Source organism: Myotis yumanensis, unplaced genomic scaffold, assembly GCF_028538775.1.
Source record: "Myotis yumanensis isolate MYYU_CA2020_CCGP unplaced genomic scaffold, mMyoYum1.0.hap1 SCAF_1, whole genome shotgun sequence".
NCBI classification, from domain to species: domain Eukaryota; kingdom Metazoa; phylum Chordata; class Mammalia; order Chiroptera; family Vespertilionidae; genus Myotis; species Myotis yumanensis.
The window spans coordinates 182,645,876-182,671,934 of NW_027223752.1; the positions used below are offsets into that span (position 1 = coordinate 182,645,876).

At 39.4% G+C, this 26,059-nt stretch overlaps 1 pseudogene; it reads left to right on the top strand.

Annotated features, from left to right (window-relative positions):
• Nucleotides 1-13,977: 13,977 nt before the first annotated feature.
• On the top strand, nt 13,978-15,253 carry LOC138992672 (tubulin alpha-1B chain pseudogene; annotated as a pseudogene).
• Nucleotides 15,254-26,059: the final 10,806 nt, after the last annotated feature.

The following is a 26,059-nucleotide window of genomic DNA, read 5'->3' on the forward strand; positions in this document are numbered from 1 at the left end:
AAGGTGGTCTAAGGGAGCTAAAATCTTTACTAGTCATATTGGAAGTGGTGGCAGGCATAAGAGAGCCCCCTTTCAGATCTCCAAGTACAGGACCTATCTGTCCAACGGGCCCAGTGCCTTTTGAAATCCCCCGCTACATTCATACAGAGCCCATACTCCCAAAGGGCTGCTTCCAGCCAATGACTGTGAGAAAGGGATGTGAAGGTAGGCTGATTCCTGGGAGTAGAGAATACCTCTGATGAGTGACTGCGACTCAGGGACTCTCAAAGGCCTTGTTGACCTTTCCTTAGAACTGCTCTGTGGTCCCAATCTTCCTCCTTTTTCTCTCTCCTGACTTAATAAGACCTGCAGGGCAATCTGATAGCAGTCCAAGCCTTTCCTGGTTTCCTCCTCAATTTCCTCAAAGGCATTTACCCTAATAAATTTCTTGCTTTTGTCTCTGCCTCTTGAAGGGTCTGAACTAAAAAAGAAGTCAATTAGTAATACGACATAATAGTTAATCAAAAGATAACAGTATATACATTTTTCTTGGAATATGCATATAAATATCAGAAGAAATAGCTATGAGAAGCAGTGATGAGGGGGCACACATTTTAAAGTCTTTAGCACTAACTGACTTATTAATATATGTAAGTAACTTTTTAAGTAAACTGTTTTAAAGAGTGAAAGACCACTCCCATAAACATAGGTTGCTTTAGATTATTGAGGGAAACCAAAGTAATCTGTACTTTTAGCAGATGATGAGCCTACCCAGCTGTTCTCAACCTGTGGGTCGCGACCCCTTTGGGGGTCGAACGACCCTTTCACAGGAGTCGCCTAAGACCATCGGAAAACACATATATAATTACATATTGATTTTGTGATTAATCACTATGTTTTAATTATGTTTAATTTGTAACAATGAAATTGGGGGTCACCACAACATGAGGAACTGTATTAAAGGGTCGCGGCATTAGGAAGGTTGAGAACCACTGGGCCCTAAACGATGACTCCTTTCATTTTCTTTTCGGCTATCAGTGGCAATTAATTAAACCCCTTGAAGGCAGCGCCACCTAGAGGTAGCAAAATGATCTGCCACCTAAGGGCCCACTGGGATGGAAGCACTATTGACAGTGTCCTTGAGTTGCTGTTTTTATGTTTAATATCCCTGGAAGGATAATTTTTAGAGATGTTATTGTTTTCCACCCTCTTCTCCTCCACAGTTTGGGTAGACAAGCCCTTAGATCTTGCCTGCAGATTTTTGCAAATGCCACCAAAAGTGGGATAAATCCTCAAAAAATTCCCTAGAACTTATAACAAAATCCAGGACACTACCTTTTCACACTTGTAAAAAATGTTTTAGCCCTAGCTGGTTTGGCTCAGTGGATAGAGCGTTGGCCTGCAGACTGGAGGGTCCCAGGTGTGATTCCAGTCAAGGGCACATGCCAGGGTTGCGGATCCCCAATAGGGGGTGTACAGGAGGCAGCCCATCAATGATTCTTTCATCATTGATGTTTCTCTCTCTCCCTCTCTGAAATCAATATATATATATATATATATATAATATATATATATAATATATATATATAATGTTTTTATAGGACAGTTTATTAAAACATCATATTTTAGTATCTAAAAACAATATTAACACCATCCACCATCTTCATGATAAAGACGTTTCCTCCGGCTGTGCTGAAGTCTCTATGAAAAAGCTACTTCATTCTAAATCCTTCAATTTTTTCACGGAAAATGTAGTGCAAAATTCTAGTTAAATTCGTAGATTAAAACATATACTTACCATCATTTTCCCTCATAATTTCTCTAAAATGGCAATGAAGGAACCTTTAAAAAGTATAAAGTGATAGGATTAAAATAGAAAAGACTACAACAAAGAAGAGAATACAGAAAGCCGATGGATGAGGGGTAAGTAACTTAGTGGCCAGAGAAAGCTGAAACCTAAACCCCTAGAGGAGTAAACCAAAAAGAAGCAAACTGGTATTTGCATCTGACTTTTGAGTAAATTAAAGTAAAACAAGCAAACAAATATGCTATCCTAAAAGATTTAAGATATAAGATATCCTCAGAACAAAAAAGAGGGTGCTATTTCATAAAGGGAACATTTTTAAAACAAAAAGAGAAATCTTGGAAATTAAACATAATATTACAGATTTTAGAAATGTAATAAGAGACGTAGGAGATAAAGCTAAGAAATTCCACAGAAATTAAAATGAAGAGACAGAGAGATTTTAAAAAGGAGAAAGAAAACAAGAGAACCAAAGAATTCTAGAAAATGGAGAGGGAGAAAATTAACAAAAAAACTATTACCAAGAAATGTCCCTATTCATTCCATCGTGATGCCATTTGTTCACTTTTAGAGAGTGTCTACTATGTGCCAGATTCTACTCTAGGTGGTGAAAATTCTGTACTGAACAATAAAGCAGTAAAATTCCCCATCTCCTGGAGTTTATTCAGAAACAAATGTTATAACGTTTTAGATGGAAAGAGTCCTCTGAATATCATGTGCAATAAATGGAAAAGATGGACAATAAGGCATATAATCACAAATTTTCAGAACACCAGGATGATGAAAAGCACCTAAAATCTTCCAGAAAGATGAAATAGTTTATATACAAAAGATGGGAATGAAAAACATGGGCTTCTCAACTTTCACACAGAAAGGGAGAAAATAATGGAACAATGTCTTCACGATTCCAGGGGAAACTATTTTCTACCTGGAATTAAATTTTCAGACATTCCAATTTTTCAAAAACTTTACCGATCATCTATTCTTTCTTGGGAAGCTACTAGAGAGGTTCTACACACAATGGAAAGTAAACTAAAAAAGATCTAGATCGCCCTGGCCAGTGTGCTCAGTAGTTAGAGTTTTGGCCTGCACACACAAGGGTCTCAGGTTCGATTCCAGGTCAAGGATACATGCCTGGGTTGCAGGTTGGATCCCCACCCTAGTCGGGGCATGTGTGGAAGGCAATTAATGTGTGTATCTCTCTCTCTCATGTTGATATTTCTCTTCCCCTCCCCCCCCCCTCCCCTCTCTCTAAAAACCAATGGAAAAATATCCTCAGGTAAGAATTAATAAGAAAATTAAAAAATAATCTAGGATCTAGGGAATAGGGAATCCAATACAGGGAAACAAAGACAATTCTAGGACAGGAGTTGGGTCTCAGACCTAGACAGCAACCAATCTCAGTTGGAACTGAAGGTCAGAGAGCCTCAGGGAGTCGCTGTTTGCAGAAGGAGTGAGAGCAGGAGAGAAGGGGCTAAGGGAGAGCACATGTCTTACCTGATACATGTGTATAACTTCAGATAATATTTACCCTACTATTGAGAGCTATAAACTAATAAAGGACTGGTGACTTAAAAAAAAGAATAAGCTAAAAAAAAAAAAGGCAATTATTAATGCAGGGGGAAATTGTATAGGAAAGGAAATATAATCATAGTACACTATATGGCTGACTTGTGAGTAATACTTACATAGTCATAATAATGTAAACTCTGAATATTTCCTTAGTTAAAAAGGATTGTGGGGTTCCAGGCCAAGATGGCAATGTGGGGAGATCTTGAACTCACCTCCTCGGGGAGACACTCTGAATCTACAGCTATATATGGGTCAATTTCCTCTAAAAAGGATCATATAACTGTACTGGAAGGATAGAGGCTGGAAGACTGTGCATGTTTAGAGAGGAGCTATTGGGAGTGTAAGATGGCCAATTTGTAGGAAGTAATTAGGAATATGTAAAATTAGAGAAAGGAAAAAAAGTAATAAGAACATGTTATTTAGAACTAAATACCCAAAGAGCTTGTTGAAACAAGTAAATGTTTCTTCTGGTGAAAAGATTCCTGTTTTTCATAATAAGCCTTGTTAAAATCTGAGCACATGCATTTCTCTGATAAAAAATTTTAAGGAATTTATAAAAAGGCAGATGGTTAAAAATTAATGTGACTTAGAACAGTTGTCAAACAGCATATAATAAAATATAAAAATAATTGCTCAATAAATCTATTTTATTTGACAAATAAAAAGAAGTGGAATACTCTAGCTAGTTCAGGCATTCATGGAATGTGAGGGAAGAGTAAGGGAATAAGTCATCTGTGCCGGTCTGCTGGGGCTGACCAGCAGACCCTGAGCGACAGATGAATGATTACTCTGACACACGTTTCTGTGAAAAAGAGGGCTAAGGGACTGCCTGGCTAAAGGAACCAGACAGCCTTGGTCACCTGCCTCCTTAGGCTTTTATTGTAACAACAGCTTGAACTAAAATTAACTATTAGATACTATCAGCAGGGTAAGTATCCTTGAGAAAGCACGTGTATCTGTAGTGTCTTTTAAACAAGGACATTTTGAAGTCTAAACATAAAGATTCCCGTAAAACACCCAGGGACTCAGACTTGTTTGGAAAAGTCAAGGCAGGGTCTGCCACCTTTGGCAAGAATCCCCTAGAGGCCTCCAACCTTTCAGAGATTCCTCCTTATGGACTTTCCAACCAAGTCCTGTGTTTCCCCACACTGGTCCATGACCATGGAACAAAAAGAAATCAGAAAGGCCTAATGCTATTTAGGCCATGGTTACTGCAGCAAGTCACTAAGTAGGCGTAAGGCTCTGCTCTGCCTTCTGTTCATTTCTAATTTTCAGGGCAGTCGTGTTTGTAAAGGAACTCTGAGTCATTTGGCAGCACCATTAGTACTCATAGTCTCCTTTCTCCCTAAAAGGGAAGTAGTATAACATTCCCAGTGTCCAAAAAAAAAAGTGGATGGAAACAATGTTAAATATTTGTAGAATATTTTAAAAGGAGAATAAAACTGGAAAAAGAAAAACAGAGAGCAAGAGAGAGTGATATAGAGAGAGAAAGGGAGAAAAGAGAGTGCATCAAACAGAAATTTATAACAGGACAATTTTTGTTATATTATCAAATAAACTATGTGCAAAATACTCTTTGAAGTCCCATCTGGGATGGATTTAATATCAGGCCAGAAAAATAACTGTAAATTCCCTAAGCATTTAAAGTAAAAAGTATTCTTCAAATTTCTTCATTTAAATTTTGACAAAGTAAGTAAAACACAAAGAAAGAAATAATGGAATAAACAAAAGGAAGTAACCTGTCTCCCCTCAATGATTAATAGTACAACAAAGATGGGGAAAAATGCATTTTCTTATAATCTATTCTTGGTCATGTACCCAATTAATAGCTTGTTCTCTCTTTCACGTACTAATGTCATACATAATAATGGGTATCAAATGAAAATTTTCTTTCAGAGAATATGCAGTGTCTTCTACTGAAAAAGACAGCCTCCAGGGCTTCAGACGGCCTTTGTAACAAATAAGGCAAAATAGCGATGATTAAGCAGCTCTTCTGCTCCTTCCTCCTTCCTCTTCCTCTTCTCCTTCTTCCTCCCCACTCTTGCTCCTGCTCCTCCTTTTCCCTCACTTCCCTCTTTTCAAACAACCTGCTTAAACGGGGATGAACTAATAGAAATAAGAAGAATGATGAGGGAGGAAGGCATGGTGTATCTCACTGAAATATAAAAAAATCAGTTAATTACACTAGCTGAGATTTTGCATCAAATTAGAATCTCAAGGAAAGGAGACCCAAATAGAAAGCATAATCAAATCAACAATACGTGGGTCAAGGGTGAACTATTTCTTTGTCTCAGACGCCTGTAAAAATTATTCTAGCTTGTGCTATTTGAAGCTACTTGGCAAAAATCAAGTAAAAAAGAAACAGACTACAAAAGTAAAGATGAAGTACTTCCTCCTCCCAGTATATTGCTCTCAACAGTTCCTGCCATGGCAGGAACTTTCAAAATCTGTTTTTGTAGTGTAATGAAGTGGAAAAATTGAATTCACCAGAATGTCCTTCAAGGAGAATGCTGTATTTGTACAGAAATGCCTTGTCAAACCTGCGTGTGTTGGAACCTGAGAAATTGAGAGGGTTTGAATGAGAGTAGAATGTTCTATACAAAACAAGGGGTGGATCGTGTGGTAGTTTCTGAAAAGGAAAAAAATAGAGAAAGGAAGAAAAGAAGGAAATGGCATGGTGGAAAGAGGATAGGAAACCCTACAATGTGGCATCGCGCTGAGATCACTATTCTTCATGCAGATCTACAAGAAAATGTCATGGCAGCCTCGAGGTTGGTGAGTAGAAAGTAATGACTATAGAGATTTCATCTCCAAGATCTCATGGGACTGATGAGAGATAGTCTGAAAGGAAGAGAGAAGCATGTTGTTGGACCCTCACAGAGCATGATAGTAAGGTTTTGAGCCAAGCTAAGGCAACTCTTTGAAGGACCAGGTGCCCAAATGGCATATAGGTAATAAGTTTTTTGTTTTATTTTGTCATTTTGTTTTTCAATTTATCCAGGCTGCTTTGACCTAAGGTGGAAAACCCAGTTTGATCTCAGATGAAATAATCATTTTAGAAGCAGGTTTGCCCCTCATTGTTCTACCAAACTGTTAGACTCCTTGTGAAGGAAAGAGAATAGACCCTAACATAGCATGAGTTGTGAGGGCCTTCAGAATTCAACATCAGTGTCACAGGGAAGTTAGGCAAACTCCTGGGTTGTGATTAGTCTGGGGTGTGGTGAGTGGGGATTAAAGGAGGTTCAAGTTGAGAGAGAATGTTTCAGAGACCCAGGCTACTTCGCCTCCCTAAAAAGCATTTTCTAAAGACTTAATGGTGTCAACCAATGGTCGTTGGTGCCAATTGAACACCAACTGGAACCCCCTATTTGGGGTGCAGTGAAGAAGGGAACTTTATTCGGTGCAACTCAATTATGATACAGCACAGCCGTTAGGCAACCCTGGAGCCAGGCGACCCTAGGGGCAGGCCCCTCTCTAGCTAGACAGCTCTGCTCTGCTCCTCCCTGGTCTGCTTCGTGCTGCCCTGGTCTGCTTTGCTCTACCCTGGTGTGCTCCATTCTGTGCAGTCTGCTCTGGTCTGTGCTGGTCAGCTCTGCTCTGCTCCAGGGAGACATCTTCACTGTTTCAGATCAGCCAGGCAGACTGTCTTCAGTCTTCACTGGAAAGGGAAAGTGTGTTCTCAGAGCCAGAGGGGAGTCTGCAATGTCCACCCAGTCCCTGCCCCCATCCCTAATTGGTTTGTCCTCATGCAAATGAAGACTCCAAGTCTTTGAAGTTTAATTGGTCCAAAAGGCACTGTCCTGATGGGTCAGAATAGAGCCACTCTGGTGGGTAGGAGCTGTACAGCTCTGATTGGATGGGGAAAGCCTCAGTCCTACTGGTTGAAATAGGATTCCAGGAACTCCTTTATAAAGGCTGGCTCATAGGACAGAGACTGTGCAGGCAGGCAGTTCAGTGCAGGCTTCTTCCTGAAGTGCAGTTTGGGTGAGAGGCCCTTGTGCAGAAAGGGCTGCTAGGCTCTGTTTTGAAAAAATTTGAGCACAGCCCGGTCGGAGTGGCTCAGTGGTTGAGTGTTGACCCAGGAACCAAGAGGTCACTGGTTTGATCACAGGTCAGGACACATGCCTGGGTTGTGGGATAGGGGTGTGCAGGAGGCAGCTGATTGATGTTTCTCTCTCATCAATGTTTCTCTCTATATATCCCTCTCTCTTTCTCTCTCTCTAAAAATCAGTAAAACCATTTTAAAAAATTGAGCCCAGTTAACCACCAGAAGCCCTTTTTTCATAGGAATCTTCTTTCTCAGGGTTCATAATGGTTTCTGTGGGGCTGGTGATCATGACAGATATGGGAACCCTGGTCTAAGCTACATGTTACCAGTAACTAGGGACATTTTGGAAGACAGCAGGGATGGAAGAAGAGGATTCGGAGTGCTAGTAAAATATACCACTCACACAGAGAAAGGATGGTGATTAAAATAAAATGTACAGGGCCCAGCATTGGGAACTGGCATGGACTCAAAGGTATCAGTGCATTTATACTGGTTACAAAATGCTTTCCAGGTTAAAGAGGAAATTCATATGCCAACTTTGAGACTATGTACAAATGGGAATTCGAAAAGACCTCCACATATGTGCTAATATTAAAAGGATTTTTGCCATGGAAGATGCAACAAGGTGGTAGGGAGCCACAGTTTGGAAAACAGGGCCAGTGGGAAGACATTGCTTCAATAGTAATCTGAACAAAAATTTATTTTAAAAAATCAAGTTCAAGTACCTCCTCACCTCCCCTGATTGAGGGTAAAAAGGTACCCACATAACTCACTCTGCCTGGCTCACTCTGGATCCTAGTGACTGATGACACATGCATGCATTATATCCTCTCTAAGCAATAAGTGGTGTTCCAATATACAAATCGTTCACCTAAGAAACCCCACTTCTTTCCAGATTTGATTCTTGGCTCTCTGCATATTTAGCAACTTTGCTCCCTAGTTCTGGATTCTACTCTGGTGTTCTATCCTGGCGTGAGGACATCGCTTACTATGCACAGCTCCTGGCAGAAGCAGTTCCCATTATCTCAAATGAGGACTCCACACCCTTGCTCCTGGGCCTAAGATGTAAGAGAGGATATCCCGGTGAAAATCAATACTATGGCCTTAGAGGCCCAAATAGCAACATAAAATAAACATAAGATATATGCAAGGCATAACAGGTCTCTCTCCAAGGTTCCAGCCCTGAAAGAATAAATGTCCAAGGAACACACCCAAAACAATAACACTAGATGCAAAAGGTCCTAGAATAGTCCTAACCTGTGCCTAGGGTAGTTACTTGAATCCTAGCCTCTTCTCATTTTTTTCTGTTCTTGAAACAGTTTCATGATCATTTCCAAAGAGTCCCTAATAGGGCAGGCCAGATGGAGAGAGAGAGAAAAGGAAGCTGCCTTCATAATGCAAATTATAAAAGTGCTCCATTTGAACCAGCTGAAAAGCCGTGACCTGAACGTTTGCTGCTTGCCTGACAGTTTTATCATGTAGAAGACGTGAACTGCTCTGTGGCAAACTCTGACCAATGGGAGGACTTTATTAGTGAAGTGGAAGTGACAAGCATCTTGGGAGAAAGATATGTCAGCTAGAATTGGTAATATTTAGCAAGAAGAAGGATGGACTCATGAGGCATACAATTGGCCAAGAAAGATGAAAGTACAGCAGAGACACAAAAAGTGGTAATGTTATCTGTGAAATTCAAATGGGGCTGTTGGCTATGCAGCCGGAGGAACTTAGTGAAGACAAACTTATCCCCATACATAAGGAAAGCAGTTGTAACAAAACAGATAAAGATGTTCCAGGGGAGATGACAACAGCAAAGTAACTTCACGATAAAGCAACTCTCAAAGATATTTTACAGCACTGAAAGCACAAGGGATAAAATGTTGGAGTGTGAGAATTAGCCAGGGCACAGAAATGATGCTCTCTTTGTATGTCATGTTATACAATGAGAAGGTGAGCACTCTTCAAACTACCCGTGATGCTGAGGGCACCTGGGGAGGCCAAGGGAGACCTCAACCCAATAGCAGGGTCCAGGTCCTTGTGCACAAGAAAGAATTCAAGGGCGAGACAGAAAGAGACAGCAAAGCACAGTACATTTATTAAAGTGGAAGTGTGCACTCAAGAAGTGAGAGCAGGACTCAGAGAACAAGACGTCCCCGTGGGGTCTGGGTAGAAGGTTATTATTAAGCGTGGCAAGAGGGGGTGGGGAGGGGTAGGGTGGTCCTCAGCTTCTGACGCTTGTGGAGTGACTGCTGATGTGGCTGCCCTTGTCCCTCATCTCCAGATAGTGATTTCTTTCCCTTTCTCTCTTTCTTTCTTTCTTTCTTTCTTTCTTTCTTTCTTTCTTTCTTTCTTTCTTTCTTTCTTTCTTTCTTTCTTTCTTTCTTTCTCTCTCTCTCTCTCTCTTTCTTTCTTTCTTTCTTTCTTTCTTCCTTCCTTCCTTCCTTCCTTCCTTCCTTCCTTCCTTCCTTCCTTCCTTTCTTTCTTTCTTGTCCTTTTGGAACTGTCATGGCAATTCAGGAGGCGGAGTGCTTCCAAAATCATGATGTAGACTTATTATAATGATATTATAATGGCCCTGTTGATCATTTTTAGGTTAAAATGGCTGCCAAATCTGGTAGAAACCAGCTTTTGTTTGTCTTAACTATAGAAAATTGAGAGGGGAAAGCGGGGGGGCAGGTGTTCAGCAAAAGCCGAGTCTGCACTGTCCACCCAGAATGAAAAGGGGGATAGCGCTTGAAGCCTTTGCTCTCTATTCTAACTGGCTCTTTGTGGTAAGTTTTTTAACAAATAAACATTTTACTTTTCAATGTGTCTAGTGTTTTAAATTATAGAGTACAAATAAATATTAATTTTATTTTTTTCATTTCCTTATACATTCATAGCCAACAATAAGACAGTTCTTAATGTTTTGACAAAAGGTCACAGAACAATTGTAATTCTTCCCATTGACTATTAAGATTTTTTTTGTAAGCCTCACCTGAGGATATGTTTTTTATTGATTTTAGGGAGAGAAACATTAATCAGTTGCCACCCATACATGCCCAGGGATTGATGCCAAAAAAGGGGTATGTGCCCTGACAGGGAATCAAACCCACAACCTTTTGGTGTACAGGAGGATGCTCCAACCAACTGAGTCACCCAGCCAGGGCTTGAATATTAAGATTTCTTTGCATAGTTTCATCTTGCAGCCGTTTCTGTTGTTGTTTTAAATATATTTTTATTGATTTCAGAGAGAAAGGGAGAGGGAGAAAGAGATAGAAACATCAATGATGAGAGAAAATCATTGATTGGCTGCCTCCTGCATGCCCCCTACTGGAGATCGAGCCTACAACCCGGGCTTGTGCCCTTGATCGGAACCAAACCTGGACCCTTCAGTCCGTGGGCCGAAGCTCTATCCACTGAGCCAAACCAGCCAGGGTGCAGAGTTGCTTTTATGGTCTCACAGTACTGTGCAAAGAGAGGACTGTTAGTACAGAAACTTCCTTCTCAATGAGATTGCTTTATATAGTTACTAGGTTTGAAATTGTTTTGAGTGTAGTAACTCTGTAAATAAGAATAAAAAAATAGATGTTAGGAAAACAAATTGGGTTGTTTTTTAACTTATTGTTTAAAGTATTACATATGTCTCCCTTTTTCCCAATTCACCTGCCTCCCCCCACCCCCCGCACGCCCGGCCACTCCCACCCACAGGACAAATCTCCACTGCCCCAGTGTCTGTGTCCATTGGTTATGTTAACATGCATGCATACAAGCCCTTGGGTTGATCTCTAACCTACTCCCCCTCCCCCACCCCACCACCTTCTCTCTGAGGTTGGATTGGTCTGTTCAGTGTTACCTTGTCTCTGGATCTATTTTTTTAAACCTCAAACTCATATTTTATTTTATTTCATTTTTTATTGTCTAAAGTTTTACATATGTCTCCTTTTCCCCCCAATTGCCCTCCTCCCAGTCATTCCCACCCCGGGCAAGCCCCCACCTCCCCAGTGTCTGAATCCATTGGTTATGCTAATATGCATGCATACAAGTCCATTGGTTGCTCTCTGACCTCCCTCCTCCCCTACCATTTGTCTCTGGATCTATTCTTGTTCATCAAATTATGTTGATCATTATATCGCACATATGAGTGAGATCATGTGATATTTATCTTTCTCCGACTGGCTTATTTAGCTTAGTATAATGCTCTCCAGTTCCATCCGTGCTGTTGCAAATAGTAAAAGTTCCTTCCTTTTTATAGTGGCATAGTATTCCATTGTGTAGATGTACCACAGTTTTCTAATCCACCCATCTGCTGATGGGCACTTAGGCTGTTTCCAAATCTTAGCTATTGTAAATTGTGCTGCTATGAACATGGGGTGCATATATCCTTTCTGATTGGTGTTTCTAGTTTCTTGGGATATATTCCTAGAAGTGAGATCACTGGGTCAAATGGGAGTTCCATTTTTAACTTTTTGAGGAAACGCCATACTGTTTTCCACAGTGGCTGCACCAGTCTGCATTTCCACCAGCAGTGCACGAAGGTTCCTTTTTCTCCACATCCTCTCCAGCACTTGTCATCTGTTGATTTGTTGATGATAGCCATTCTGACAGATGTGAGATGGTACCTCATTGCTGTTTTGATTTGCATCTCTTGGATGATTAGTGACTTTGAGCATGTTTTCATATGTCTCTCCGCCTTCTGTATGTCCACTTTCAAAAAGTGTCTATTTAGGTCTGTGCCCATTTTTTGATTGGATTGTTTATGTTCATTTTGTTAAGTTGTATGAGTTCCCTGTAAATTTTGAAGATTAAATCTTTATCTGAGATAGCATTGGCAAATATGTTCTCCCATGTAGTGGGCTTTCTTGTTTTTTGTTGGTGGTTTCTTTTGCTGTGCAGAAGCTTTTTATTTTGATGTAGTGCCATTTGTTTATTTTTTTTGCTTAGTTTCCATTGCCCTAGGAGCTGTATCAGTAAAGATATTGCTATGACTTACGTCTGATATTTTGCTGCCTATGGAGTCTTCTAACATTTTTATGGTTTCCCATCTTACATTTAAGTCCTTTAACCATTTTGAGTTTGTTTTTTGTGTATGGTGTAAGTTGCTGATCTAGTTTTATTTTATTTTTTGCATGTATCTGACCAATTTTCCCAGCACTATTGAAGAGACTGTCTTAACTCCATTGTATGCTCTTCCTCCTTTGTCAAATATTAGTTGAGCATAATGACTTGGGTCAATTTCTGGGTTCTCTGTTCTGTTCCATTGCTCTATAAGTCTGTTCTTGTGCCAGTACCAGGCAGTTTTGATAACTGTGGCTTTGTAACATAGCTTGATATCTGGTATTGAGATTCCTCCAACTTTGTTCTTCTTTCTCAGGCTTGCTGTGGCTATTCGGGGTCTTTTTTTATTTATGTTTGGGGAGTTTGTTCTAGGTCTGTGAAATATGCTGTTGGTATTTTAACAGGGATTGCATTGAATCTGTAAATTGCTTTGGGTTTTAATAAATAAAAGTATTTTTTAATTAGAACTAATCCACGGTTTAAAATCCATGCTTGGGATCTAGTAAACTGCTCCCAGAAGGAAAACCAGAGATATGTTTTTCCCTAAACATTGCTTCAGAGCCAAAAATAATGATGTTGATGAGCAACAGCACATCTTTATCAAGAATAGAAGCTTTTGCTCCAAAATAAAAATTGGTTACAGCCTTATCTAAAATGAAAAACTTCCAAATTTTGAAAGCATGCTAGTGCTTTTGGGGGTAGGGTGGGGCGTGGCAGGAGCTCACTACCAATCTTGGAGCATGCTTTGTTCATATTGGTCCCTTTAGTCATCTGAGCTAGGGGGAAAAATAAGAACACTGGCAAGGTCAATTCTTCCATAATTTTCCCAGGGCCTTACGGCCCAATCCAAAAATGCTGGTGGGAGCATTAAGGCTGGAAACCAAATTATGTGTCCAACAAATCAAGTTCACACACCAAAATAAGCTTTACTAAGACATATGCCTGGATCATCACTCTTCTTCCCACACAATTATATGGCTCAAAATAATGTCCCTTCTGAGAAAAAGAAGAAAATAGAAGATAGAGGGGGAAATGCAAACGTAGGTCTTATATATGTTACAAATATTTCTTTTGAGAGTCTCTTCATCTTAAATTATCCTGGCAATCTAAATATGGATTTGTTTCAAGGTAATAAGGAAATTGTCATATTTATTTATTGAATGAATACTTACATGGCTTTCACCATATGCCAGGCACTGTTCTAAGCATTTTATAAATATTCTAGGAAGAAATCATCTCAACAATTCTTTCAGGTATTTTCATTTACCTCATTTTAGAAGAAACTTACCCAATATCACATTAGTAAGTAGCAAAGCTGGAATTTGAACCCAGGCAGGCTGGCGACAGAGTCTCTGCCCTTTATCGCTATGCTGTGACATGTCGTTGATTTTTCCCACCCAGCCACTTAGTTTGGTGTGTTTTTGTTTTTCCTTCTAGATCCTTCCCACTGATTTCTATTTGTTCTGCTGAAACTTGGAAAACATTTATCCTCTTCACTATTTATAAGAACTTGGATCTGACTCCTAATCTGTGATTTTCATTCCACCCTGAGCAGCTCATCACAGGCGAGGGAGATGCTGCAATGATTATGCCTGTGGGCACTACAGCATTGGCAAGGACACCACTGACTTCATCTTGGACCGAATTCACAAAGTGGCAGACCTGGACATAGGCCTCCAGTACTTCTTGGTTTTCCATAGCTTTGATGGAGGAACTGGTTCTGGATTCACCTGCCTGCTGAGGGCTCTCTGTTGATTATGGCAAGAAGTCCAAGCTAGAGTTCTCCACTTACCCAGCCCCTCCCAGGTCTCCACAGCTGTAGTTGAGCCCTACAACTCCATCCTCACCACCGACGCCACTCTGGAGCACTCTGATTGTGCCTTCATGGTTGACAACAAGGCCATCTACAACATTTGTCGTAGAAAACTTGATATTGAGTGCCCAACCTACACTAACCTTAACCGCCTTATTATCCAGACCAGCGGTCCTCAAACTTTTTAAACAGGGGGCCAGTTCACTGCCCCTCAGACCGTTGGAGGGCCGGACTATAGTTTAAAAAAAAAACTATGAACAAATTCCTATGCACACTGCACATATCTTATTTTGAAGTAAAAAAACAAAACTGGAACAAATACAATATTTGTATTTGCATGTGGCCCGCGGGCCGTAGTTTGAGGACCCCTGATCCAGACTGTGTCCTCCATCACTGCTTTCCTCAGGTTTGATGGAGCCCTGAGTGTTGATCTGACAGAATTCTAGACCAACCTGTCCCTGAATCCACTTCCCTCCAGCCACATATGTCATCTCTGCTGAGAAAGCCCACCATGAACAGCTTACTGTAGTAGAGGTTACCAGTGTGTGCTTGAGCCAGCCAACCAGGTGGTGAAATGTACCTCACACCACAGTAGAGACATGGCTTGCCACCTGCTGTACCACGGAAACCTGGTTCCCAAAGATGTCAATGCTCCCATTGCCACCATCAAAACCAAGCGTACCATCCAGTTTGTGGACTGGTGCCCCACTGGCTTCAAAGTTGGCATTGATACCAGCCTCCCGCTGAGGTACCTGGTGGAGACCTGGCCAAAGTACTGTGAGCTGTGAGCGTGCTGAGCAACACCACAGCTACTGCTGAGGCCTGGACCACAAGTTTAACCTAATGGATGCCATGTGCCTTTGTCTGCTGGTACGTGGGTGAGGGCATGGAAGAAGGAGAGTTGTCTGAGGCTCCTGAGGACATGGCTGCCCTTGAGAAGGATTATGAGGAGGTTGGTGTGGATTCTGTTGAAGGAGAGGGTGAGAAAGAAGAAGAACACTAATTACCGTTCTTTCAGCCCTGCAACATGTCATACTCAGAACTTCAGGTTCAACAGCTAACAGGTGTTAATGCTTTCAGGTTAAATTGTCTTCACTTTTACCTGTGATCATATCTGTCTTTTTCTTGTGTACCTATAAGATTTCCCCCTCATATCCCAAAATAAAGGCATTGAGAAAGAAAAACAAAAACAATCAAACAAAAATATGCCATGTACCCTTTTAAGCATCATTTCCTTTGAAAAAGAAATATAAAGAGAAAGCAAAAAGAAACAATGTATAATGAAGTTTTTCCTTTTCTTATTATTAGTTTCAGATATACAGCATATTGGTTAGACAATCATATGCTTTACAAAGTGTTCCTCCTGATATTTCCAATACCACCTGCCACCATTCAGAGTTATTACAATACTAGAGGCCTGGTGCACGAAATTTGTGCACTGGGGGGGGGGGGGGTCCCTCGGCCCAGCCTGTGCCCTCTCACAGTCCTCGAGCCCTCAGGATATGTCCATCAGTCAGACATCCTTAGTGCTACCACGGAGGTGGAAGAGGCTCCTGCCACCACCGCTGCACTCGCCAGCCACGAGCCCAGCTTCTGGCTGAGTGGTGCTCCCCCTGTGGGAGTGCACTGACCACCAGGGGGAAGCTCCTGTGTTGAGTGTCTGCCCCCTGGTGGTCAGTGCGTGTCATAGCAACCAGTCATTCCACTGTTGGTCTATTTGCATATTAGCCTTTTATTATGTAGGTTTATTGACTATATTTCCTATGCTGTACTTTACATCCCAATGACTGTTTTCCAACTAACAATCTGTACTTCTCAAACCTTTCACCTTTTTCACCAAAGCCTCCTCCCTCTGGCAACCATCAGTCTGTTCTCTGTATCTATGAGTCTGTTTCTGTTTTGTTGGTTCATTTATACTATTCTTGAGATTCCACATATAAGTGAAATCATATGGTATTTGTCTGTCTCTGACTGACTTATTTCACTTAGCATAATACCATCTAGGTATATTCATGATGTCACAAATGGTAAGATTTCATTCTTTTGTTATGGCCAAGTACTATTCCATTGCATATATGTGCCACAGATTTTATTCCACTTTTCTTTTGATGGGCACTTAGGTTGCTTCCATATCTTGGCTGTTGTGAATAATGCTACAATGAACATAGGGGTGCATATATTCTTTTGAATTAGTGTTTCAGGTTTCTTTGAATATATACCCAGAAATGGAATCGCTGGGTCATAAGGCAGTTCTATTTTTGAGGAACTTCCATATTGTTTTCCATAGTATATAATAAATTAATTTTAGATACAATGCCTCATGTTTTTTCAAGATGGATTAACTTATAATTTAGAGGCCATTCTGGGTGCTTATTTATAACTTGGCTATTTTATAACAAACTAGAGGCCCAATGCATGAAAATTTGTGCAAAAGTAGGCCTTCCTTTCCCCAGCTGCTGGCACCAGCTTCCCTCCGGCACCCAGGACCCAGGCTTCCCTCTGGCCACTGGCAGGCACCCGGGACCCGGGCTTAGCTCCAGCCCCAGCTTCATCCAGAAGGACGTCTGGAAGGATGTCTGGTCTAATTAGCATATTACACTTTTATTATTATAGATCAGCGGTTCTCAACCTGTGGGTTACAACCCCTTTGAGGGTCGAACGATCCTTTCACAGGGGTCGCCTAAGACCATCGGAAAACACATATATAATTACATATTGTTTTTGTGATTAATCACTATGCTTTAATTATGTTCAATTTGTAACAATGAAATTGGGGGTCACCACAACATGAGGAACTGTATTAAAGGGTCTCGGCATTAGGAAGGTTGCGAACCACTGTTATAGATTATTTAAATAATGACTCTCCATATTCATATCTTCCTTTTTTTAAAAAAAATATTTATTTTTAGGACTATCTCACCTCTCCCTCCTTGTGGCTCCCAAGCAACTACCATGGTCTCATGGTGGGGAGAAGGATAGGATTGCATATTATTTTATTCCCTCCTCAGCTGTTACAAATAGATTTTTTTTAAAAAGAATATTAACTTTTAAAAAGCAAAAGCTCCATTCTTTTTGAAAGAACTTGTTCAGCTATGACTGTCAACTGATGGCATCAATTCACTACAACAGGAACCCCCAGTGAAAAAGGAAACTTTATTCAGTACAAACAGCTCAATTGTAATACAGCCCAATTTCGAGAACAGCACAGCTATGGAACAGCTCGAAAGTGTTATAGCTCAGTTATGAAGCAGCATGGCTTCAAAACTGCTTGGCTGCAAGGTGGCCCTGGGATGCGAAGACCCTGGGCCCAGGGCCCTCTCTGGCTAAACAGCTCTGCTCTGCTCTGCGTGTCCTCCACTCTGGCCCAGGGAGATGTCTTTGATGTCTCAGCTTAGGTGTTTCAGCCCCATCAGGGGAAACACAACCTTTTGTTTTTGGTAGAAAGGAGGACTTTCTCATGCAAATGAGGACTTCAAATCCTCATGCAAATGAGGACTTTAAATCCTCACAGTTTGATTGGTCCAAAAGTTACTTCTTGATTGGGCAGGGTGGAGCCACTCTGATTGGTTGGTAAAGATGTTGGGGATATAGCTGCACAGGTCCAATTGGAGGGGGAAAGTTTCAGTCCTATTGGTTGAAATAGGATTCCAGGAACTCCTTTATAAAGGCTGGCTCAGCTGGCAGGAACACTTCAGGCAGGCAGTTCAGTGCAGTTTGTGGAAGAAGTTTCTGTGTAGAAATGGTTGCTAGGCTGTTTGTTTTGTTTTGTTGATTTGAGCCTTGTTAGCTACCAGGAGTCCTTCTTGATGAGTATCTTCTTTCTCAGGGTCCACATGATCTTTTTACATGAATTTACCACTTCCATTGGGAATTTATCAAAATACGAGTGGCCCACGGCATGGATTCATGCTCATTGAAAGGAAATTAATTAGAAGAAATATTTTAATAGCACTATTCGCCCTTTCTCTATAATAGAAGTGTCAGAGGTGAAAGAAAATTAATAAAATGTTATATGAAAATAATATATACATTGATTAATAAATAAACAATAACATGATATAACAACAACAAAGACATGATATAAAAACAACAAAAACATGATATAAAAACAACATTGATACAAACAATGACTGATAAATTGATTAAACTTATTCTAATGTCTCCCTGTACACCACATTAAAAGTAAAAGCACTTTCAGAGTGCTTGACTAATTTCTTTTGTGATGAAGTATTTACAACTTTAACTTTAATGTCATACACTCTTCGAACTCCAGAGAAAGCAGCATATAACTGACCATGTCCGAAAACAGGTTCAGGAAGGAATATTCCTACTCTGTCTAGAGTTTGTTCTTGTGATTTATTAATAGTCATTGCAAATGCTGGCATCAGGGGAAACTGTCTTTGAATTAATTTAAATGGGAGGCCAGTGTCAGACAGAGACAAATCAATTCTTGGAATCAGAACAACCTCTCCTTCCACAGATGCTGTTAATACTTCAGCTTCAATTATGCTAGGTCACAATCTTTTGATAATAAATCTAGTACCATTACAAAGACGCCATTTACTATTAAAATTTCTCAGTAGCATGATTATTGCACCTACGTTCAATTTTGCTTTATGACACAGCATTCCCGAAGGAGTAATACTATTAAGAAATTCAATGGGAAAATTTTCCTTTTCATCATCATCTGCTGAATTGATAGAATCATCACTCAAATAGGTGTGAAAATCTCCATCGAGTATATCCAAAATTCACCAAATTCATGATCAACAATAACAGATGGAAACACACGTGTAAGATTGGCGCCAGCGGGAGCTTTATATGTATCATGCATGTGCGAGTCAATGTTTATTTTTAAATTGCCAATGCGCATCATATGTGCTGGCCAGTCGGACAGTCACACGGTCATACAGACATACGGTCAGTCACTTAGCCTTTTATATATATAATACTTAAGAAAATATAAAAGAAACCTGTTATAAAATGAGATGTTTTATTATTCTGCCAAATTAACCATAAGGCACCTATTCAGTAATTCACTCCTTAATTCTCAAATTTTCCTCAGCCCAAAGTCCTTTGCCTTTTTTTCCCCACCCCCACCAAGGCCCCACTAAAATTTTTAAAAAGTATTCAACAAAATATATTTTAAGTAGTAACAATTTCCTCCATTTTATAAGTGCTGGACAGAAGGGTGTGAGGGCTGACTATGTGGTTTCCCCCTCAAAGCCCTGGGTCAAACCTGCACTGGAGATAGAAAAAGATTTATATAGAATTTCAGAATGAAGCATTAAACTGGACTGGACTGACTTGTATTAACCACAATGGGCATGGTGAGAATTAGATGAGATAACATAGGGAGCATCTTTGCCTTCAAACAGTGGGGAGAAGACACGTAATTAATTCAAGAGCAACAGGGAAATCTCCCTCAACATTCAATTACACAAATCCACCAATACATCCCTTTCTGACACATTTCCTCCAGTCTTCTCTTCGCTGGCCCAGAATGTCTAAACCAGTTGGTTTTTATTTGTGTAATCTAAACCTGAATGAAAAGTTGAAGAATTTTTCTGCACACCACCAAAATGCACATACAACACGGCATCACTCTCTCTCAGATCTCGCTTCTCGGGTTAAATGCTGATGAGCATAATATAAGGGTCGCTGCCCACTCAAAACCCAGTACCACACGTGCCCTTTTCCCTCCTCACCACAGCCTCCAGCGTCTTTATACATCATTCTCCAAGGCTCTAGTGTTACAGGAGTTACACTCAGGCTAGATTGAAGGGTTTAATGAGTGGAAGAATTAAACAAAAACAAAAACAAAAGGGCCATCACAAACTGAAAATTAAGAGATCAGCAAACTCCCTGTTGGTTTAAAAATTCCATTTGACCGTGCCAATGCACTAATTAATATAATAAAACACACAAAGACCTTGCTTAACATTAAGTGAGCAGGCTGCCCACGGCTTGCTGCCCACTCTCTGAGCAAGCATCTGCTTAGAATGTAACCAATTGTCTCTTGGGGAGGCTAAGGGAAGGGAGGGGAAGTTGCTTTGGCAGAGAGTCTAACAGTTAACTAGGCTCCTTTTGAAAATAGAATTCTTATCCTGTTTTCAATGCCAAGCATATACGATGTCAAGTAAATTGGTCTTCATACAAAACATGTCAGAACTGCAGCAAGTGGATGAGAAAAAAAATGTATACAATTAATCTGTGCTAACCAGTATTTGAAATGTTTCTTCTTTTTAACTTGCACTCCTCTCTTGTGCCTAGAACAGAGCTTGGCACATATTGGGCACGCAATAAGTATGTTTTTAATAACTCTAGTTAATAAACAGGCCCTCACCGGTTTGGCTCAGTGGATAGAGAGTGTCAGCCCGCAGACTGAGGGTCTCGGGTTTGATTCCGGTCAAGGGCAATTGCCTGCGTTGCGGACTCAAGGCCCAGTAGGGGTCATGCAGGAGGCAGCCGATCAGTGATTCTCATCATTGATGTTTCTATCTTTCTCTCCTTCTTCCTTCTTCTCTGAAATCAATAAAAATATATTTAAAGATAAATAAACAGTACACCTGTTGATGTTCCACAGACATTATTAATATTAATGATTCACTATTCACTCTTGATGCCCAAACTCAGAGGCTACACATCTTATCTGGCTTTGTTCAGTTGCTAATCACTTATTATGCCCATCACTGTTCTAGGCACAATAAGCAATATTTTTAAGGTCAGCTTTCTTAAACAGCTTATGTTCCTGTCTGCAAGAAAAAAATGCACAGATAGGAAAAGTTAAATAACTTTTAACTTTTAGGAATAAGAACTGAGTCATATAGGAATAAACTGCTCCACTTCCATTACTGTTTCTTCATAAATAGTAAAAGATGCCACTGATTAAGCATCTTCTATGTGCTAGACACATACATGGGTTAGATACATAATTTCATTTAGTTCTCACTTTGCTTCAGAGTAGGTTTTATAATCCTTAGTTTTATATAGAAAATAGAGAGGTTACTCAAGGTGGTGCTGTTAGTAAAATACAAAGTTTAGGATTCCAGATACCTTACTTCAAAGTAATACTTACACTATTACCAAGATGTCATGCTGTTCCCTGTTTTTAAAATTTTTGAAGTATGCTGTGCTCCTTCTTGCAGGTACAGAGATATTCAGGAGATAGTAGCTTGAATACTGAATTCAGGATTTGCTAGGACATCTTGAAATTTTCATGAGAGGAAAAATGGTCCAAGAATTTGAAATCAGGATTATTTTGGAAAGTTTGTGCTTTCTGTTCAGTGTACATGTGTAAAAATGAATGATTACTTAAAAGCTAGGCAGGAAATTTTCATGGAAGGGATGATATTGGAGCTATGCCTAAAGGACTCTAATGTAAGATTCAACCCTTGCACTCAAGGAACTAATGGTCAAGAAGATTGTAAATCAATGGACGTTTATATAGGATAAAGACATTTGGAATTTTATTAATTTTTGTTCACACAACTAAAACATGGGTTTTACACTTCCATAATTAGCTGTTTGGCCTTAGTCAGGATTCTTTTTGTCTGTTTGTTTGTTTGTTCTGTTAATCCTCACCTGAGGGTATTTTTCCATTGATTTTCAGAAAGAGTGGAAAGGAGGAGGAGAGACAAAGAGAAAAGCATTGATATGATCGAATGGAACCTGCGACCATGGGCCGACACTCTATCCACTTAGCCGAATCAGCTAGAGCTCAGGCAGGGTTCTTAATGACAGCTGTGACTCCTATTAAACACATCTGTCATTTTCCTACTACGTGAAAAGTAGGATTCTAATAACTCAATGGGCCAAAGAAACTCTTCAGAATTACATTTGGGACTGTCTATAGTATTAAAGACAGAATTTATAATTCTGTTACATATAATTTTAAATAATAAAGATAAAACATTATCATAAAAAATTCTAGCAATAAAAAATTATAAAGCATAAAGTAAAAACCTCTCCTCCCCTTAATCTTACTTCTCTGGAATCTTTCTGTTCATTCCTTATTTAACAGATATTTATTGAGTATCTACTGTGTGCCAGGCAATGTCCTACCTAGACTCTTAGACAATCCATGAACAAAATAGAGTAATATCCTTATTCTCATGGATTTTGCATTCTAAAGAGAGAAAGGGAACAAATAATACATATTTAAATTATGTGGTATGTTAGATGGTGCTAAGTGTTATGGGAAAAAAAAGTAATACAGGGCAAGTACAAAAGGGCAGGTTAGGAATACAAACTGAGTGGGGTGCAATTTTAAAGAGGGAGTCCAGGGTAGGCCTCATTGAGAAGTGCCATTGTCTATGCAAATCCAAATACATGCTTATCCATTATTATTTTTACAAACATAAGATCATATTCTGGCAATGCTTTTTTTCAGTTCAAAAATAGATTGTGGCCTGGCTGGCATGGCTCAGTGGTTGAGCATCAACCTATGAACCAGGAGGTCACAAGTTGGATTCCTAGTCAAAGCACATACCTGGGTTGCAGGCTCAATCCTCAGTGGGGGTGTGCAGGACTCAGCCAATCAATAATTTTCTTTTATCATTGATGTTTCTATCTCTCTCTCCCTCTCCCTTCCTCTCTGAAATAAATAAAAATATATTTAAAAGGTTGTGGGCATAACTCCATGTCATTATATATGAATCTGCTTCTTTCTTTTTAATCATGGCATGGAATTTCATTATACTTGTGTGTATCTTTTTTTTATACCTTCATACACCATAGGCATTATCATTTCATTTAAACCTTTGTCAATAATTGGTTTTCTAAACAACAACAACAACAAAAAAACTCTTGCAAAATATTTGCAGTTCGCCCTAACTGGTTTGGCTCAGTAGATAGAGCATCGGCCTGTGGACTCAAGGGTCCCAGGTTCGATTCGGGTCAAGGGCATGTACCTTGGTTGCAGGCACATACCCAGTAGGGAGTGTGCAGAAGGCAGCTGATTGATGTTTCTCTCTCATCGATGTTTCTAACTCTCTATTCCTGTCCCTTTCTCTCTGTAAAAAAATCAATAATAAAAAAATGTATGTAAAATAAAAAATATATATTTGCAATTCTCTGATTATTATTTTATCATATGTTTATTGTTCACTGATTTATAATTACAAATCTAAAGTGCTGTCAAAATATATTTCTTTTGTGGTTTACTTGCATATTTATTAAATATTCGATTCTATAATTGTCTCTTCTAGAATATTCTGAATATTTAATATTAACTGAAATAATATTATTAAAGTCAGAATAGAAGGACACAAGATCAAGAGCCATGCCTAAGTACTAGAGGCAGCAAGAACTTTGCCTGTTTCTACATTTGTCCCACTACAATCTATTGCCTACACAGTAGTGAGAATGAGAATGAGGTTAAAAAAAAAATCAGATCATAATATTCTGCTTTCCTAATGGCTTCCCATTGTACATAAAATACAAAGTCCTTACAATAATCTATAAAGGCCTCAAAGATCTAGCCCCTGGCTGCATATCTGAGCCCCGCTCCTACTTCTCTCTCGCTCTGTCCCTATGTCCTAGCTAAGCTTGCTTTTTTCTAGTTCTCGGCACACCAAGTGTCTGCACACCATGGGACCTTTAATTGTGCATTTTCCTCTGGCTTCAGCATTTTCCCTGGGTGGTCAGATGATAAGATCTTTCATTAGCACTTGCTAGGCTGTCGATAAATATTTGTTAAATGAGTAAAGGAAGAAGGTGGCAAATATTAGGTTTAGACATATATCAATTCATTCAGCTAGTACTTTGGGATCATCTATTATGTTCTGGGTGTTGGTGATACAAAGATGAACACAAGACAAGCTACTGCCTTACTTTCCTCTCTTTTCTGTAGAAAAAGGACTGTTGTTTTAGATGCACGCAGAAACCTTAAAATACCAACTCAAAAATACCAACTTCGGCACAGGATTGCTAAATCAAAAATTAAATTAACATGGAAACAATTTAACAATAAAGCTTAAATTTAAAGATTCTTCCTCAGTGTGTAATCTAATTTTGCTCTCTTAGTGAGTTTTTCCAGATGCAGTTACTCACATGTTTTCTTCTTTCAGGAAACTCCTGTGACTATCCTCAAGTCTGATATAAAAACATCAGGTGTGGCTGAGTGGTTGAGCGTCAATCCATGAATCAAGAGATCATGGTTCAATTCCGATTCAGGGCACATGCCTGGGTTGCAGTCTCAATCCCCAGTAGGGGGCGTGCAGGAGGCAGCCAATCAATGATTCTCTCTCATCATTGACTCTTCTATCTCTCTTTCCTTCTCCCTTCCTCTCTCTGAAATCGATAAAAAAATATTTTAAAACATAAGGTTTTATGATCTTTGATATATGTTTGCATATGTAAGTATTTAAAAATAATTTTTAATGATATATATTTTTTGTCCATGAATTTTGGATTTTATCCTATCTCAATTATGTTTGAAATGGACAAGTAATACATATAGTTGGAGATCAATTAAATTTAAAAAAAATCCAAAGTAAAACTTATCCAAGAATTAGACATGGTGAATTTCAGGAGAGTATGGTAAAAGAGAGATTTTTAAAAGGCAAAGAAGAAGAAAGAGGTTTCATGCTGAATGACCTAAGCCTTCAAAAATAAAGTAGAACACATCTTCTGTTGAATTAAGATCTGAGGGCCTGAGCTTGTGGGGAAATTTTGAAGAATCACAATGGAGAAAGTGAAAATAATTTAATAAAACACTGAAGTGGTCAAGTGGAAATTTGCAGTAATCTCAATCAAAAGGGTTTTATACAACTTTAGGATAAATAAAGAAAAAAACGATAGTGCTCTGGATTTGAAGATAACTAATAGGAATGGCAACTGGGCAGAAAAGTCAAGGACCCTCAGGAAAGTAGAGAGAATTACAGAATAAACGCCCATGTTCTCATCATCCATCCTCAATAATTATCTCCTCAGGGCTGATCTTGTTTTATTTATACCTTCACACTTCTCCCCCAGGCATTAGATTATTTTTTAAAATATATTTTATTGATTTTTTTTATAGAGAGGAAAGGAGAGGGATGGAGAGCTAGAAACATTGATGAGAGAGAAACATCGATCAGCTGCCTCCCGCACACCTCCTACTGGGGATGTGCCCGTAACCAAGGTACATGCCCTTGACCAGAATCAAACCTGGGACCCTTCAATTCACAGTCCGACGCTCTATCCACTGAGCCAAACCGATTAGGGCTAGATTATTTTGACATCATATTATTTTACTTGGATTTTAGTATGTGTCTCTAAAAGATAAGGATGCTTTTTAAAAACCATAATCACAATACCATATTGCACCTGAAAAATTAAAAATAATTCTTAATACAAATATTCACTCCATGTTCAAGTGACTCCAATTGCCTCATAATTTTTTATAGTTGTCTTATTCAATGCAGAATCCAACCAGAATTCATGGATTAAATATGGTTTATAGGTCTCTTATGTTTCTTCAAACTTATAGTTCTCCCTGCAATTCTTTGTTTCTTTGTAATTTTTTTTTTACTTTTTTATTTTATTTTTATTTTTCGCTAAAAGTATTACAAAGGGTATTACATAAGTGTCCTTTTTTCCCCCCCGAATTTCTTTGTAATTTTTGCTGAAGAAGCTAGAAGCAGGAGAGGAGATCAAATATGCAGCCAGTGGGGCTAGATCTTGTAGGGCAAGCATGTCAAACTCGAGGCCCGCAGGCTGCATGTGGCCCACAACAAATATTTTTGCAGCCCAGCCAATATAACGGTATCTAAGAAATGTTTTAATAAAAATTTCATAACTTAATTTTTACAATATCCTGTTATAC